The sequence below is a fragment of the Rhea pennata genome, chromosome 5 (assembly GCF_028389875.1).
Source record: "Rhea pennata isolate bPtePen1 chromosome 5, bPtePen1.pri, whole genome shotgun sequence".
In the NCBI taxonomy this organism is placed as follows: Eukaryota; Metazoa; Chordata; class Aves; order Rheiformes; family Rheidae; genus Rhea; species Rhea pennata.
Window position 1 is genome coordinate 62,409,054 of NC_084667.1, and position 18,559 is coordinate 62,427,612.

At 46.0% G+C, this 18,559-nt stretch overlaps 1 protein-coding gene and 1 long non-coding RNA gene across 4 annotated transcripts in view; one reads left to right on the top strand and one right to left on the bottom strand.

Annotated features, from left to right (window-relative positions):
• Positions 1-1,630, bottom strand: part of SYNE2 (spectrin repeat containing nuclear envelope protein 2) — a 180,330-nt gene extending 178,700 nt beyond the window's left edge. For all 3 annotated transcript variants that reach the window (XM_062577244.1, XM_062577243.1, XM_062577241.1), the window contains exon 1: positions 1,569-1,630. The gene's annotated coding sequence lies outside the window, so the exon portion shown is untranslated. The remainder of the gene's footprint in view (positions 1-1,568) is intronic.
• LOC134141199 (uncharacterized) lies at positions 1,234-4,071 on the top strand. The gene is made up of 2 exons (XR_009958554.1): positions 1,234-1,322; positions 2,479-4,071. It is a non-coding gene; the product is annotated as an uncharacterized LOC134141199 (long non-coding RNA).
• The last annotated feature ends 14,488 nt before the right edge of the window (positions 4,072-18,559 follow it).

The window sequence follows — 18,559 nt, forward strand, 5'->3', positions numbered from 1 at the left end:
GCATTTCTCACTTTGTCTGCCTGTCCTGTGGTGGGAGATCTCCTTGAAAACTGAGACAGAGGAAAAAGAAAAAGAACAAATGATGGGAAGAAGAGGGGCAGAGGATAGCAGGGGCAACCCTCAAAAGGAGGGAGAAGAGATGTGGGGAATATGTTTTCACTATCCTGAGAAAGGTTCAAAAGGCTGATGAGAAATCCTCTTACTCAAAGTTTTTTCTCTTCATTCTGAATACCTTGAAAAGTGTGCACCTGCTCTGCCTCCAAATTCCTGCAATAGCCCCAAGGCAAAAAGAGAAGAAATAGGAGTAAGAACCTGGGGGGACCTCAAGGGGGCCCTGCATGAGTAATGGATGTGACTCAAGGGCCTTCTCCTAAATCCCTGCGTGCACAGCAGCTGACACAAAGTCAGCGCCAAGCTCCCCGCGTGCGGCATCCCATGGGCTACGGTAACACAGATTAATAATAACTGGTACAAGAGAAAGTAGGAGGGTTGTGAGGAGTCCTTGAAACATGGAAAGGAGGAGAGGCTGGCACAGGGGGAGAGGAAAAGAGAAAGGAGCCCATGTGCAGTGGAAAGAACATAAAGTGCAAGGCTTCAGCAGGCAACATTTTATCCGCGGCAGCAGGAGTGACCTCGCACAGATAATAAAGTAACCAAAGAAATGCCGTAACTCTCGCAGACCTTCCAGGAAGTTCGTTTTACTCCTTTTTGCTTTGGTGGGAACTTTGCTTGAGTAAGCATTTAGGAACAATTTCCAAATATGTAACCAAAGAGATAAAGACTTTAGGAGATAATCTCTGTCATCTAGGCAAGAAAGCTTGCAGAGCGGCAGCAAAGTGCTGTTTGCATGCAATTTGCTGGATGCTCCCTCTGTCCTAAGCTTGCTCTCCACTGCCTCGAAATAAACCTGCTCAGAGTAACAGCTCGAGAAATTCACCCTTCAAAGCTGCTAAACATCACTCCAGAGAGGGACGGGCCCAGCCAAGTGACAGAGGCGGGAACACGCACAAAACGCTGCCTTGCGCGGCCGGCGGTGCAGGGCGAGGGCTCTGCTCCGCAGCCCCGCCGCCTTCCCCGCTTCGCGGCGCGACGGCACCCGGGCAGCTTTGCGGAGTGAACTCTCGTGCCCTCACTCCGCAGTTCTGTTTTCGCCTTTCCCGAGAAAAGGGGGGAAAGGCTGGCGGGGGGGGGGGGGTGTTCGCCGCGGCCCGCGAGGCGCCTCCCCGGGGGCCGCGGCGTGCCCCGGGGCGGGCGATGCCGAGGGCGCAGCCGGCACCGAGGGAACAAAGGCGGCGGCGGCGGCGGGGAACAAAGAGCGGCAGGTACCGCGGCGGCGGCGGAGCGGGGCGGAGCGGAGCGGAGCGGGGCGGAGCGGAGCGGGGCGGGCGGCGAGGGGCCGCGGCGGCGGCGCGGCGGCAGCCGCGGGAAGAGCCGCTTCCCGCCGCCGCCCGCTCCCCGCGGCGCCCGGCACAAAGGCTTGCGCGGCCGCGCCGCAACTTTGCGCGCACGGGCGGGCGGGCGGGCGGCGCGGCCGCGCAGCGCAGCGCAGCGCAGCGGGGCAGACTCACCGCGGCTGCAGTCCGGGCATCGGCGGCGGCGGCGGGCGGCGGCGGCGGCGGGAGCAGGCGGGGAGGGCGGGCGGGAGGCAGGGAGGGAGGGACCGGCCGCTCCCCGCCCCGGCCGCTGCGAGCGCGCTCCCCGCCCGCGGCCGGGAAGGCGGCGCGGCCCCCGCGGCGCGGCGCGGCGCGGCGCGGGGCTCGGCCCGACCCCCGCTCCGCCCCCGCCTCCGCGGCAGGGCGCGCAGCATCCCCCGGCGGGACGGAGCGCGGGCCCCGCGGCGGCGCGACGTGCCGCTCTCCGGCGGCTCCGCCCGCCCCGCGGCTGAGCGAGACGCGGGAGCTGATCTCCTTTTACAGTTCTTCGGTCGGACCGTCCCCGCCGACGGAGCGGACTTCCCAGTGGCTGTCCGTGTCCTAAGTAATACCCACGCAAAAGCAAGGGAGGGTACCCCGCTCTCCGCACGCTCCTTGCCGTGTTCGCCAAGGGCTTTGCCCCCATCTTGGTCGCTTTTGCTTGGGATTTCCAGGTGTTTTCCTTCCACGCATTAAACAGGACTGTACCGCTCACCCCAGACCTTGGGAACAGCCAGGCAAGGCCACAAGCACTGTGTATGCGTGTGTGTTTTGAGAAGGGTCAAGAGGTGTTTTGCTAGTAAATACAAAACCCTAGGTATTTATAAGAACTATTTTCTGGTCAGAGAAGATTTGGGATCACAGGCAATACAAAGAAATAAAATATTGGTGTGTCACCTCAGCTCTACAGCACTCTTGGATCACATTTAGAAATAAAAAGTGGAAAAAAATTGGAGCTCTGTCCAGTTGCTCCTTACCCCTGCCATGCTCAGCTCCGTTCAGCCTCGCGCACACATCCTAGAAGCCCTTCCCGCATCGCCATTAGCCGCCTTCTCCTCTCTTTCAGCTCCAGTCTTCCTTCATCCCCACTGGGGCCCGAAAGCGCCAGCTCCGTCTGCACGGCTGGTAAGCGGGCCCGGCCCCGAAAGCTGCCTCTGGCCCCTAGCAGCGCTCGGGCTCTCCTGCGGCAGCCGCGGGGACCCAGCGCCCGGCACGTCGTTCAGCGAGGCCGTGCACGTGACGGCGTCGGCTGCCTTTGGCTGCCAAGCCAGCACTCCTGAAGCGTAAACGGGGACTGATTACGTGAATGTGGAGCAAAATGGCTTCTAACAGGACTTCAGGGGTTTTTTGAGGGGGGAGGAATTCCTTGCCTTAAACTCACCCTTTTGGATAGCTGTCGATTATACACTTCACAAAGCAGTGAGAGGACATAAATGATGAGAATGAAATCATTTACACACCCCAAGATCACTGGCTATCTAAATAAAAAAGTAACTTTCCAAAAGCCACTTCCTGCCAGTGCCAATACATTATTTTTTTCCTGACTCTGTACTGATAAAACAGCTGAAATGAATAGAAACAAGTAAGGTCCTGTATTTGAAGGCTACAAAGCCAAATATGGCACTCCTTCCTGCCTGCTTAGTCAAGCCTCTCTTTGTATCTGCAGATGCATCTAAGTAAGCTCTGCCAGATTTGCCCTGATTTTCTGTAATGATTTTTTTTTCCATGCAAAAGTGAACCCAGCACCTTTTTAAGTGCCATTTTAGCAGAAACTGGAGAATGCAATGTCTCGCAAAAGTGCCAGCCGAAGCTGATTCCAGCTAGACTGCCCTGCCTTAGCAAACACCTGCTCTGATTCACACTGTCCTTGCAACAAATCCAGCTGTGAAGAACTGATCTTTTTATGAAGTTACTGCTTTTTTTTAAATTGAGGATTAATTACTGTATGTAAAGTGAAAGTGTTGTCTTTGATAGTTTGCAGAGAATCAAGATCAAGGCAAAGGGCTGCATTCAGGCTGCCAACTGTTGATTCCTAGCTTAGATGTTACAGCTCCTGTGATGCTTATGTTCAAAGAGAAACAAGCATTTCAGACCTGTCTACTCCCTCTGACTGTAAGATACAAGATTTATATTTAGTTACGGGAGAAAAGTTGATTCAGTATCTATGTTAAATTCTATTACTTCAAGAATTATTTCAAAAACCCTCTTGCTTACTTTGAGACTGCTCCAGATCCCATCAAAGGCAGTAGGAAAAGTCTCGTGAAGTCTTGATCTTTCGTGCATGCAGAGTAGCAGCCACATTATTGTTCTGTGCTCTTCCCACTGACTTTGCTCCAATGTGGAGCTCACCAATCCAGCACACTTAGTACTGCGGGTGCCTGTCATGCTTTGTAAAACACGGAGGTCCCACCCCAAGGTGCTTTTTTGCACTAAATTATGCATTTGCCATAATTAGCTTGTAAAGTATTTTGAAGACACAACACTAAACAATAATAATGCTAAATAGTATTATTGGACAGATACAATGCAAGCAATTAAATAGTAATACAATCAAAAAAAAAGTGTGGGCCACAAAGATAGAATTGTCATGTTTGTCTACTTTATATCCATATCTCCTGGCTGTTGGTTACTCAGTACAACATGGCACTCTCAAAATAAACTTCCGTTTCTCCTTTTATTTTCAGCCCTCCAGCTAGGAACAGATAGAGCCCTGCATTTGCACAAAAAAAAAAACTCTTGACGGGTATACTGGTGCTGCCAGTGAGGCTAGCAAGCCACTGCCATAGATCAATCTTTTTGACAGATGAAAACATCTGGAAGCTGTGTGATCCAGGCTCTCACCTGCTGCCCAAGGGTGTCCCAGATGAGCTGCCTAGGAGGCCCCTTCCATGAGGCACTGAGAAGAGATCTGCAGACCAGACCTGCAGGTCATCACCAGCAATAGTGATGGTAGCTGTGGTGAGGATAAGGAGCCCTTAGAGTTCCCATGTGCTTTCTGAATCAGCATATAATCAGTTCAGCAGTGTGTTGCCCCAACCTTCCTGCACCAGTCTGAACAGGAAACTCACAGAGTTGGGCTCTGCAGGATGCATCTCGCACGAGGCATCCAGGTATCTCACACACACAGTTCCCACACAGGTAGACAGCATGAGTTTCATGAGAGGACACCTCCTTTATAATGCAGAATTTGCAATACTTTAACCCAGCACTGAGAGACTGAATTTCCCGTATCTGCTGGATGGAGTGTTAACTCTGAAGGATAGTGATGACAGTGTAAACTGTGCATTTGTTTGGATATTCCATGTCATGTTTATTTTGTAGTCTGCCAGAACAAACCTTTGACCCGGTGAACCTCCTCCCTCCCCTGCATACAACCCCCTGCACTGCACTGACACAGCCATGTGTGCTGGAGCAAGGAGTCAAATGAAAAATAGCTGAGAAGAAGAATATTTTGTTTTCAGCTGGATCACTCCCAGGATTTGCTTGCAGTGGGGACATGCAAACAGCTTTGCCAGCAAAAGTGAGTGGGCAGCAGGATCCAGCACAGGGACAAGTACAAACAGCACAAGGTGGAACTGGGGAACAAGAGAACGACGGACCTGCGCCATGCCAGAAACTTCAGCCTCCGCACTTGGCTGTGCTCCTCTCACCCCTCCCTTGCAGGAGAGAGAAGGAGTGTGAAAGGCGAGGGAGCGATGAGAGCAGAAACTCACCTTTGGACTTTCCTACCTTCCCCACTGCTGGTCCAGTAACACAGAGGAAATAAGGAAGCAGCTTCACAGGCATCATTTTTGGTGGCACTAGTTTGATGAAGCTGTTTACACTCCCTCAGTTGTGCTGCTGCAGCTCTTTGTACAGTTCGGTAGTGAACCAGATTGGGAGACTGCTTTAAAAAAAGAAACACCTTCCCCACCCTGGTTATTTTTACCTTGGCTCAGTTCCACCTGAGGTACAATTCACCTTGTCTCCACAGAAGTGGAACTGGAGAAAGAGCACCCGAGTGGGAAAGTATAGCCAGAAGCAGGAGAACGGGGGCCTGAGTCCACGGTGCCACTGGAGGAGAGTGCTGCTACTCAGCACTCATAGACAAATTGTTTGTCACAATTAAGGAGATCAAAAAGGAGGGAAAAAAAGGTTGAATCTTTGTAGGCACATGCAGTATTTGCATACTGTTTTTCCTCTGCAAAGTGTAAAGGGAAATCTGCATGTAATCATGTTTAAATGCTCCCTTTTCCCCCTCCCATTTAATCTAAACTTCATGCATGACACTGTCCTCAGAGCATAAAACAGCAATCCAGCAAACCACTTAGGCATGGACATTGCCTTTAACACCTGTCTATTCCTGCTGAAGTCAGTGGAAATACTTACATATTTAAAGTTACACACACTTAAATACTTTGTTAGATCATGAGCTAATTTAAGGACAGAAGCACAACTCCACAAAATAAAAATAGATTAATAATGCCAAACTCTTAGCGAATCTTAGGAAATCTCCTGGAATAGGTTCATAATTAGTAAATCTACACTCTTAAAGGTAAACATCCTAATCTTTTCCTCAGTTCTGTTTTCCTGCTGATTTTGCCTGTGTTCCTGGCTAAAGACATGACTGACTGAAGATTTCAGCACCTGCAAGTTAGTGCCAGAACCTTATGGCAGCATCCAGCAGATTGCACCACACATTTACCTCTTCTATACAGTATCAGTATGAGTGAGGCATTTCAAAGGGGAACTGTCTTAAGGTAACCAAAAAATGATGAAAAAACAGTTATCTGTGATCTCCCAACTTCTACACAGTAGGAATAACAGACTGAGGTAGCTCTGCTTGTAACAGCCAAGGTTAGTCTCCTGAGGACAAGTACCTACAGTTTGAAATAAGCAGGGCCCCATTTTGCTGTGTTTAAAATGCAGACACTGTGCATGACTCTCAGCTTTTGATGTATAAGCAGAAGCAAACACTTGTCTAGCAAAAGAAAACACCTTCTTCAGCCAAAATGGTTTCCAATCAACACTTTCCCACCTCTATAAGTGTACTAATTCCTTGGTTACAGGTAAGGTGGTTTTTGTGTGCAAAGAGGTAACTTCAGGTTCTTCCCTGAAAATTAAAATGGCAAAGCTGAGCACCTCCTGCACTAAATATCACCTGAATGGAGTGTCTTGAATCACATTTTCACTAAGATACCTCAAATCTATCCAAGTCCTGTTTCAGGTATTTAACTGTCTTATTGGATCCTACTCAAAGCCTTGCATTCCTGATGGGCTTAGTGGGCTTAGCAGACTGTGTTTTTAGGAGCTCATACTCTATAACAGACTGTCCATCCTCTGCAACAAGGACCTTGACCCAGTTTTAACAATAAACTCAGGAAAGGTTTGGCCTCAGAATCCCCTTATCTTAAGCCGCAAAGTTTACACACTTTTTTTTTTTACATTTGTATTAGTCAGTCTAGAAAAAAGTATTACTTCTTTTATACTTAGACTGTCACTGCTGCAGCATTTGTACTGCAAACTTTTAAGAGCATTGCAACAAACCTGCAGGTAGGACCACACCAGTCCTATCAGTTCTGTCCTCATGCCCCAAGGCCTGATGGCATCTCACAAGCACACTGCATCCTAGAAGCAGTTTGATGCATCAGTTTTAGCAGAGCAGTTGGATGACAGCAATCTGCCCAGAAACACTATATACAGCTGACTGTAGCAGAAACTGCTACGCAGTGTGATGGTCAAATACCAGGTGTGGGTTCAGATACCTGCATGACATCTGAGGAAATAACAGCGAAAATGTGTAAGCAGCATCTTTGCAAAGCAGCTTCAACAAGAGATCTATGAGGTCCAGGTGCTTGTAGAGTATAACAGGACTGCTAAAGGCACCCAGAGACTTACATGTTTTTAGTTTGTTATTCTCCTCTCACCCTTGAAGCTTTTTCACGGGGCTCAGACAAGAACTGCATTTTTTTCACTTTGAGAAGCAACTGCTCTAATCTCTTTACAACCTTTCCCTTTCTTACCTCCTCCAGGAAAAAGCCTCTTTTCCTTAATTGTAGGTCTTAATAGTTCTAGGACACACCTGGTCTGATGACTGTAGAAACAACATCAGCACTTACCTCCAGTTCATACTATACTGGGCATTCTTCTCATGGCCTCAGTGATTAGAAAACTCCAGCTTTCAGCACCTGTAAAGCAGCAATGGTTTGATTTACCTCTGCTCCCACTGCAAGACCTAAATGGCTTGGATGGCTACAACCCATTTTCAAAAATGACTCAATGGAGAACAAAACTCCATGAGAACAAGAAGTTCTCAATGGAGGGAAGTGAGGTTAAGGCTTCTTTGGGAGTAGGCGTTAGTAATCCCAGTCACCACCTTTAAAAATGTTTGCCCTTGGGCCCCAGCCAGCTCTCAGTTCTGTCAACATCTTTATTGCCAACTTTATTAGCAGAGTCACACAAAAGTAAATCTAGTGTGAGAACAGGATTAAGCCCATTCTGTTTTTATGGTCTATGAAATGTCTACTGCCTTGTTGTCATGTTGCAGTCACAAATGGCAGAGAAAAAGGGATTTTAGGCAGGTATTGCGTCCTCAAAATTTTAAAGGAAGAAGAAAACTAATCCCAGAACCTTAACTGACTAGAAAAGTGTATATGCATACAAGGCTTCTCAAACAGAGACCAAAAATCTGTACCTTGCCAGATGCTAGTTGAGGTATATTAATTTTCTTCTGCAAAATAAGATTAGGAACAGTAATTTGTCATGCATTCAAGTTTGGGATTTCATCTGCAAGGGGATTAAAGCTCAGGCAAACACGAGCCTGCCTGGATACTGCACTACTCTGTGTGCTGTTTCTCCTTGGGAAGAACAGGAGACGAGGCTGGGATCAGAACTACACAGGGGGCTATACGGGAAGCCTACTAAAATGATCATTTCTTCACCGATGATTCAGTTGGCCGAGATTTGCAAGAGAGACTGAGGGAATTAGATTTCTGTTTTCTAAAAATTTCAATAGGATTTAAGTTCCTGGCTCCCTTAGGTTGCTTCTTTCAAATATGCCTGAAGATTAGAAAGGTTTTTTTTAGTATAACACTGACGATTAGATTTCAGCTCTTTGGCTGGGAATATCTTTTGGTTCCAGGTTTCTATAATCTTAGGGCTCAAATCCCTTAGTAGGATCACAATGTAAATAACACTAAATACTTATTACAATTATTAATAGTATAACTCCACAGAGGTATCAGCTGAAAAACCGCTGAGCTAAATACATATTTCAATTAAAGATGCAGAATTATGAGGATTTATGCATGAACCTGAAAAGCAAATAATATTTAAAATGTACTTCTGGGCAAGAAATATAATTACCTTTTCATTACCTTTATTATTTTCCAATTAATCATACTGGGCTCCACCTATAAAGTCTCATTCAAACCTTACTTGTATAAAGTTGCCATTGTCTTCAGTGTAAGATTTTCTGGACTGCTGTGACTTTTTCTTGTCACAGAAGATAAGTAAGGACTATAATGAGATATTGCACTGACTCGAAGGCACAAATGGTAGTGTTTGCCAAAATGTAAATTCACTGTTCTGGTAGACATTCACATACATTCTACCTCTTTAATTCATTTTTCAGTCCTCATAGAAACAATTTCATGCAGGCCAGGAAAAAAAAAAAAGCACATGGAAGATAGACTGCAGTGACCCCTTGTTTGGGGATTTAGTGATATTTGTTTTGGCATCATGCATATATTTAGTAAACTGTCATCTGTTACAACTTGTATGGAGACAGCTCTGATGTTTTGAGAAATATTCACCATTCTGTATCACACAGTTTCTTTAAATTGCTCTTTCTGTTGTTACACAATAGTCTGTTTCAACAGCAGCTTTAGGAACTGAGTGCTCTCCCATAAACTGGCTATGAGGATCCTGAGCTGGTTAACACTTGTAGCAGTACTGTTACAGTACTGCTGTAGCCTGCTGCAGCAGGCTGTTAGCTAAGTCCTGTTCTCCTGAGCAAATGACTTTGTGTTTATTTGTAAATGCTTTTCCTGAAATGAAGGGAAACGTGTTAAATAAGACACTAATGTATTTTCTGAACGCAGGACAGAATCTGTCTCTTGAAGGGGACAATTCCCAATCCCTGCAAGTGACCTGGCTATTTTGGGCTGTGCAGCCCCCAGAGCCAGGCATGGGGGGGACCTTCTGTTCCCCTCTGCAGGAGCGCTTATTCCATGGCCATCGTGGAGCATGTGGGCAGCCACCAGCAGAGCAGTGAACGATGTGACTCCAGACAAGTCATGTGTTTGCTTTCTTCCCCTCTCCCCAGGGGAGCATGTGCAATGCAATACTGAGTTTGCAGTTTGAAGGGGGAAAAAAAAACTATTGTTTTGTTAGTCCAAACACCAGGGTGTTGGCAATCTGCAGTGACCCTCACATCTCAAAGAAAGGGAAGAAAAACAACAACAAAAAGAACCAGTAACAATTCAAACCTTTGGTTAAACCAGTTGGGTCTCTGCAGTGCCACACAGCTCCAGCCACTGCAGGAATCCAACTGCACCTCTCTTACCAACTTTAAATGTGGTTCAGAGCCCCCTCTATACTTTCACAGACCTCCTAGCATCCTGCACTACCCACAGCATGGCCTCATTCTCCCTAAACCTCTTCATGGCCTTGTAACTTGCCTCTCTCACCTCCCACCCAAAGAGATTGTGCAACCCACGACCTATCTGTCACGGTCAGTCTGCCAACCACGCTGGCGGCTGCCAGCACAGCCGGGCTGGGAGAGATGAGCCCAGCTCAAAAAGATACAATCACATCTACTAAAGCCAGCTCTGGGCTTCCATCAGCCTTGCAGGGCAGCAACAGCCCCTTATCCCCTCTGCTGATCAGGTTACGCCTTCCAGTAGCATTCCTAAATTGCTCATCACGTGAGCTTGTCCTGCAGCGAGTCCCACATCTCTCATTCAGACAGATACTATTAAGATTGGGTCTCAGCATGCAGTGAGGATCCAAGCTGCCACCTCTGGCTTTGGTCAGCAGAGAGAGCTGCTGGACATCTCCCAACTGCCATTGAGTAAATCCCTGGGACTTATTCTGTAGAAATAAAGTAAATATTTTTTCCAAATTTTAATTTCTGGAGAAGAATACCTTCTGATATGTAGGCCAGTGCAATAAGATATACATTCATATATACTGCTTGCATCAGAAAAAGCAAGGTCAAAGAAGTACACCTTGCAGGCACTGCATAAATTTCATGATGATTTCAGTTCTTCTGGGAGTTATTATTATCAGGGTTTGTAGTGCACAGAATCTAGGATGGTCTGGGATCAAGGGACATAAGACTGCCTCCAGCAGAAAAAGAGTTAAGAGGAGCCTGCCCTGGAGGTGAAGGTGTAAGGGAGTTGCCTGCTGGAGACTGGCAAAGCTAGACTAGATTAAGCCTAAGTCCATTCCTTCCACTCTTGAGTGGAACTCATGGCATTATGACCAATGCAGCTGAGCCCCCTTTCCATCTCTCTTCCGGCTAGGCAGGACCACAGCTTCCCTGGTGCTGGCACTGGTTTTCATCTGATCACAGAGTGATCTTGCTTTTCAGAGAATTAAATCAACCAACAGCTCCTTACGAAAACTAAGAATAGTTTCTGGCTGGGCTGGTTTAGCTCCCTGACTCAATGTACCAATAAGCACCAATGCAAGGTGAGATTAGGGAAAGGGAGGGACCAGGATTCAGCAGCAGTTAGATCACTTTAGCCAAATCCTAAAACCACCCCTCCAGCATTGCCTCTCTCAGGCACGGGGGAATAAAAACCCCTGCAAGACCTGCAGTGCCAGGCAGTAGGTGGAAATGGATGCTCGTAAACAAATGTATAATAAACCATCCTGCCATGTGATGGTGTACTGCCCAGGGAATTTCAATTCTATATCAAGACATAGCATAGAGATCCAGATGTTTTACAATCCTAGAGCAAAAAGCTAAATCAAACTGTCTCCAGGTAATACAAAACAATGTGCATTTAGATGAGCACAAGCATAGTATATTTCTGTAAAGATTGTCTTTTTAAAAAAGACATCCCTTATGGTAAAACTTAAGTCCAGGTAAAGGTAAGGGGGATGTGGAAGAGCCTGTGCTTGTCAGAACAACGAAATGAATCATCTGACAGTTCTGGAAAGCCCCGTATGACATGGAGACACTTTTCCGTCATTGCCACCATGGACCAAAACATAATAGAAATGTATCTAAAGTTCAAAGTGTTACTCCACACTGTTTTAGCAACAAATAAAGTTCACTGAATGATTTGGCTCTGTGCTCCTTATTCACTTTAGGGAAGTCCAAAAGTGAAATAGGAATGGGGTAAGACAGAGCTGAAACACAGACACAAGTTGCTCACAGCTGATACTTCACTCATGCCATTCATTTTCAGAGCTACTAATCCTTCATTTTCATGACAACTTGGAAGATTCTTTAAAATTATAATTTAATGGAAAAGTTGAATCCAGAGATGTAGCTGCAAAGGGGCAATTGCCTACTGTGCATTGACTTTAGAGGAGGCAGTTAAGTGTATATTCCAGGGATGGACTGAAAGGATAATTGTAACAACGACTGAGTTCAACAATCAGGAAATCTCGATTTAAAGAACCTGTCAGGTATTTTTGTTTTCTTTTTACATGAATCTCCATAGTGATTTCATTTTCTAAAGAAAGACTGATTTCAGTGACTGGAAGAATTAATTTCATGTGACTAACCAAGAGGGTACCTGTAGCTTCTACTTATTCAAGTGAGTTTGTTATATTTATCTATTCAGATTTCTAGTTATCTTTTAAATAAAACTATTAGAAATTATGCTTTTTTTCTTTTTACAACATTTTTTATTTTTGACCTTTGATAGACTGGACAGAGTTTGTCATGCAGTCAAGAATGACTGAGCAGGTTCTTGAAAATTTTTATTGTATAAAATATATTGTATTTTTATTGTATAAAAGATCTCAAATATCCTGAACACATACAGAAAAACACATAGCACTCACATTTTTTAAAAAAAAAAAATAAAACTAATCTATTTATTAAATAAAGGAGCATTTTCTGTAATTGAATTTGGACTTTTTCTGGTTACCGTGTCCTTTACGATTTCAGAAATGATAGTGCTCATCCTCATTTCTCTTCCTTTCTTTCTTAAATAAAAGGAAGCAAACGAGTTTTCAGCTTTTTTAATTTCCAGTCAGTCTTTTGAGATATACTTAACCGGGCATTGAACTGAACAGTGAATAAATAGAAAATAAGAAATATTCTATTTCTGCGTAACAGGCCCTCGTCAAAGATAAGGCCATCACTCACGCCACCGCTGGCTCTGGTGGCTTCGAACCACAGCGCCTTATCAGGAAACTGGCACTGTGGAGTTCATTGATTTTAGAGATGTGTTAAATTGAGGTTGCTGTGGTTTACATTTAAGGATAAACAGCTTTATTTCCAAAAGAGCAAAATACAACTACACAATGGGAGTCATCTCGGTGAGTTTTTCAGAGGACCATGCTGGGTGAGCAGCTGGGTTCATACCACCATTACAACCCCTTAAAACGAACCCGGGAAAGTTTGGGAAAGATCCAGGCGTAATACCTTGCATGAAGCCCAAGCTGCCGCCACCTCCGCCCGCGCGGAGTCGTTACCAAGCGGCCCCACCACGCGCGCGGGCGGCCCCTCACGGGCGGAGCCGTTACCAACGGCGGCGCCGACCCCTAGCGGCCGCGCCTCGCGCGCGGGCGGCCCCTCAGGCGCGGAGCCGTTACCAACGGCGGCGCCGACCCCTAGCGGCCGCGCCTCGCGCGCGGGCGGCCCCTCACGGGCGGAGCCGTTACCAACGGCGGCGCCGACCCCTAGCGGCCGCGCCTCGCGCGCGGGCGGCCCCTCAGGCGCGGAGCCGTTACCAACGGCGGCGCCGACCCCTAGCGGCCGCGCCTCGCGCGCGGGCGGCCCCTCAGGCGCGGAGCCGTTACCAACGGCGGCGCCGACCCGTAGCGGCCGCGCCTCGCGCGCGGGCGGCCCCTCAGGCGCGGAGCCGTTACCAACGGCGGCGCCGACCCCTAGCGGCCGCGCCTCGCGCGCGGGCGGCCCCTCAGGCGCGGAGCCGTTACCAACGGCGGCGCCGACCCCTAGCGGCCGCGCCTCGCGCGCGGGCGGCCCCTCACGGGCGGAGCCGTTACCAACGGCGGCGCCGACCCCTAGCGGCCGCGCCTCGCGCGCGGGCGGCCCCTCACGCGCGGAGCCGTTACCAACGGCGGCGCCGACCCGTAGCGGCCGCGCCTCGGGCGCGGGCGGCCCCTCAGGCGCGGAGCCGTTACCAACGGCGGCGCCGACGGGGAGGCGTTTTTCCATGGAGGAAGCTGCGCACTTGATTCGTGTTAAAGCGGGACGTAATTAAGAAGGTTTTGAACGTGTATCGCAATGAGTTGTAAGCGTTATGGGATGTGGACTCTGCGCAGTGGGAAAGGGAGGGCTGAAGTGCTGGCGCCTGGCACAGCGACCAAACTCAGTGTTTGATCACCACGTTTTCAACATCCTGGAGTCAAGCGTTACTGCTTTAGCCTTAAAACTGAAGGGTTAAAGCTGCAAAAGCGAGGGATCTCGTTGTTCAGCTTGACTGTGTTCTGACTGTTTTGTACTACAGGGATTAATTAATTGCATACATATGTGAATCCTATCTATAACTCCTCTGCAATCTTCTCCCATGTTGTACAAAACTGAGAAGGGCGGGGGGGGGGATTATGAATGTAGTCTGTGCCTCTCTGTTTACTTTTAAAGGATGATTTGCCAAGAAACTGGATCAAAAGGAGTGTTGAAGCAGGAAGTATTTTCTCAAAAACTTGAAAAAGCAAAAGTCAGTTTTATAGTCCTGATAAGAAGAAAGATGTTGAAGGGAATGGCAAACCTCCCATGGCATAGAAAGGAACAGAAGACTAAGGAGGGAGAGTCCACGGACAGGCAGAAAAACCTGGCAAGCCCTGCAGCCTCGAAGTACTGCCTTTTGTGTCCGAGCTGGCAGGAGGAGGCTGAAAAATGGGACAGTCACGTGCTTAAAATTTATTTTTGCCTTTGCATCCCAAAATACACAAAGTCTGTCCATAAACAGCCTGTTTGGAAAATGCTATTGCATGTCAGGACAAAAGCTTTTGACTGCAGAACTCTCTAGAGGTTAAATTTCCCTCCAAGATTCAGTTTCCCTACAGGAAACACAGAGTGTGGAGTGAGGAGCTTCCCAGGGGCAGCACCAGGGGGTTCTCCTCAGAGAAGGGTAGCAGGGAGTTAGCATCAGCACATCTGCCCAATCCTGCAGACTGTGCAAAGAGCATGGCCTGGGAACTTGTGATAACTGCACGTTTTCAATCTTGAATTGTAATAAACCTGTAATCAAGTGGAGCATATACCAAGGCAAAATGTAGGTGGAGGATATCTGGCTTTTACTGACCTAAAATGTCTTAAGAATAAGAGATTCACATGATTGCAAAGAATATTTACAAAACAAGCCATGTTTTTAACAAAGTAAAACTTCACATGCACTCCTCATAGCTAATTAAAACCTTAAATAAGAGAGCTCATGCATTCTTCAGTTCAGATTTATGCATGAAAACCTAACACTAATAGGAAACACTGGGATTGTTCAGGATTACTATAGCATTCAGCCTGAATCCCAAGGTAAATACTTGTTTTCTGCTCTAGGAGTGTATTAAATACACAAGAAAGCCTTTGCCTAAAAAAGAGAGTCTTAGGTCTCTAAGAGACTTAGGAGTCACAATATCCTTTTCAGCCAATACTGCAAGCTTATAGATCCTGAAAGGCTTCTCTCATCTGACTCTGTGAGAATGGCAGGGATTTGAATGCAGAAGGACACTGAATTCTTCCTGATCCATATCCTGCAGACAGCCCACAAAAATACAGAAAAGCAGGAACAGTTTTCTGAAGCGATTCCAGATGTGATAGCTTCTTTCAAAGTAAATTATGTTCACTAGCAGTTTTAGTGTCCCACATTCTTGAAGTAGTGTGATTTTACTTTACGTAAAGTAAGTAAAGTAACTTAAGCACGTAAGTTTCATGTCTTTTCTTCTTTTTTTTTTTTTTTTTTTTTTTGCATTTGCAGTTTGATGCATTGTTAAAGCTTTATTGAGAGCTAACCTGAAACTCAGAAAAGCCTCACACAACAAAGCAAAGATGTGGATGCTGAAAGAGGACAAGACATGATCCTTCCCAGCACCAAGTTTTTTTCTTGCAGCAGAGTAAGGTGAACTGCATGGAAATAGTAATGCATATCAAACAGGCAATCATGTTTGCATTTAAGTGCCTCGTAATATTCTCTTCTAGTCTCGAATATCAGCTCTAGAGACTAAAAAACAATTCACAGCATTGTCTCTTGGCAGAATAATAACAGTATTTCAAACTTACATACATGTCTATTATTTTCTGTTTTCAAAAAAGCAAACAGGCAATCAATACTCATCTTAGAGTCTGTGCACAGCAAATATATGAACAATAGAACAATGCTCTGACTAGCGTGAATAAAGAAAACAGTAGAGGTGCTGCCATCTCACGTGCGCCAGCCCATGTCTTCCTGCTCCCAATAGCCTGCAGGCAATTTAGAGATTATTACTGATCAAATGCCTTTCAGTCCCACCTCCTCTTTTCCATTAATGTTATCATTCAACTTGTAACTCAGAGCTTCCCTTTCTTCCACACATGAGCTGCACACACAGATAACAGAATTCATTACTGTGACTTAGAAAATCTCTTCGACTCTCCAGTCATAGTGACTAAGCAACGGTGCTTCTGTTTCACTTATTTACCAACAGTGTCTTATCCTTGTTCCCACTATGTGCCTGTAAAGTACAAGCCAAGGCATAAGAGATAGGAAATCAATGAAATCAGAAAGGTTAATTTCCCAGCTGTGCATTCAGGGCTGCATGGAAAAGGAAGGATGTGAGGATCCCAAGATATGGGCCCCTTTCAGCTATTGTTACTCATCGTTTGCAGTAGTTTATTATGGATCAATAACTTCTTATAGGTTCTGTCTGTATTCTTGCTATGCTTGTCAGGTGGCACTTCACTCCAGGATTAGCCGAATGGCTTTGAACGGGCTTGTCTGTGATCTTTTAAAACAAGTTGAGAACTCCCTGCAAAAAGTTATGGGTATGCTGCAGAATTACAATATGAAATTTTCTGGTCTGTGTTATGTAGGATGTCAGAGGAGATCATCAGAATAGCGCTCACTGTCTCTGAGAACTCAGTGAGGGTTTTGAGGGAATGGAATGTTGCTTACCATGAATTGTTCAGAATCTTGCCCTGTGGAAAGGAAACAAAGCAGAAAGACTTCACTGAGATGCATTGGGATAAGAGGTTTATTTTTCTCCTGAGGTAAATAGGAGCCTTTTTGATTTCTACTGGACATATTTTTTGGTGATAAACACAGAAAATGCATTTAAAGGAAAGCGCTATACCATGGGGGATTTGTGAATCTAGGCAAAACGGGAAAAGCTGCTGCTGAAATTTAATCAGAGAATGTTTTCTCATGGGATTTCCAGTGTTTCTGTTTGCAGTCACCAAAGAGAATGGAGTGCAGACCTGAGTGACTTTCCTCTAAGTGTTTCAAACATCTTATTAAAGCTTGGAAACGGATGACAAATCAGGGGGCTGTAATGCGTGTAAACAGTCATCCTCAGGGTTACTTGTCTCATGTGAGATTTCCTTTTTGTTTACAGTGCACATGTGTTTAAGACCAGCATGTCTTAAGAAGTGCATGAAGCAGTTGTATGGAACAGACAGCATATATCGGGTTTTTTAGAGAGCGCATGTATGTACAACACAGTACATATGTGCTATGGTCATCCCAGTTTTCTTACTAGATGGCAGCCTTGATGAAACATGTTCATGGGAGACACTTCACCAGCACATTGGCTAGCACACCTCTGGAAATCTTTTAGCAAACAGGAACGACTTCACCAGAAAAAAAAAATACACAAGGGAGTATATGGGAGCCTTGATTCCATCCAGTCGTTATGTCTAATATATGCATACCCTAAATTAGCTTCCTATTCAAATTGACTTTAATGAGCATGGAGAGCCAAAGATGAGTATCCTGGGAAGCTTATATGTGTCTTCTCCAGCTTACACAGAAGCTGTCTCTTTAGTCTAGAAATCAGACTAATTTACCCCAAGACTTGTATAAAGTTAGCGCATAAAGGCTGCTCCTCACAACCCTAAAAATGGGGCATATTTCGAGGTTTTTCTTCTCAGGTACCTTTTACTTACTTACTTACTTACTTACTTATTGCTGCAGATTTCCATTCCTCCAGTCTAGATTTCTCTTAGACTTCCTTATACCTGTCTCAGGTTTGCTTAAATGCTTATTATGGCCAAATGCTGCAGAAAAAAAAATAATAACGTCATCAGAGTAATGTTCCACACCTTTGAGCAAGTGTCCATGCACAAGCTTATTGTTTGGCTAGTTTTGCTTGCTTCCTGCTCCCACAACCTGACTTCCCAGGCTACAAAGCTCCGTGCTGGCCAGGACAGTACCAGTTCTTCTCATTGATAATGATGAGACAAAATAGTGCCTGACTTTCTGTTAAAAAAAAGAAAAAATACACTGTAAGCAAGTAGAATTTTACACAGCCTTGTGCATCTGCTGATCCTATACTGTTATTGCAGTCTGCTGTGGGGGTATCCAGCATGATATAAACCACAAATTTCTCTGTGGCATTGATATTTCCCTACATGTCTTCACTCCTCCTTTAGCTCAGCAGATATGTCAATGAACTTTCCTAAATGCTGTGATTTATTTGACACATGATTGGCACAATAAACCCCAGGCTTGGGGTTTGTGTATACAGATGCATTTATGCTACTGAATGACAGATTCTTAGGAGTCATTACTCTAATTGCCCGTCTTGACTTGCTGAGTCTCTCATTCTGAAGGTGAAATTCATTTGCCTGAAGAAGTTCAATCTTCACAGTTCCCTTTATTGGTATCTGTCCCTTTTATCTTGGAGGGCTTTGCCATATTCTTTCTTGCACCATGAGCCCTTATGCTAGAGGTCAGTAGTGACTAGGTTTGCTGAATCCCAGAGGTGGATGCACGTGTGTCACAGTTAGCCTGTAGTAAGGGGGTGTTTGCTTGCAAGATCCTATG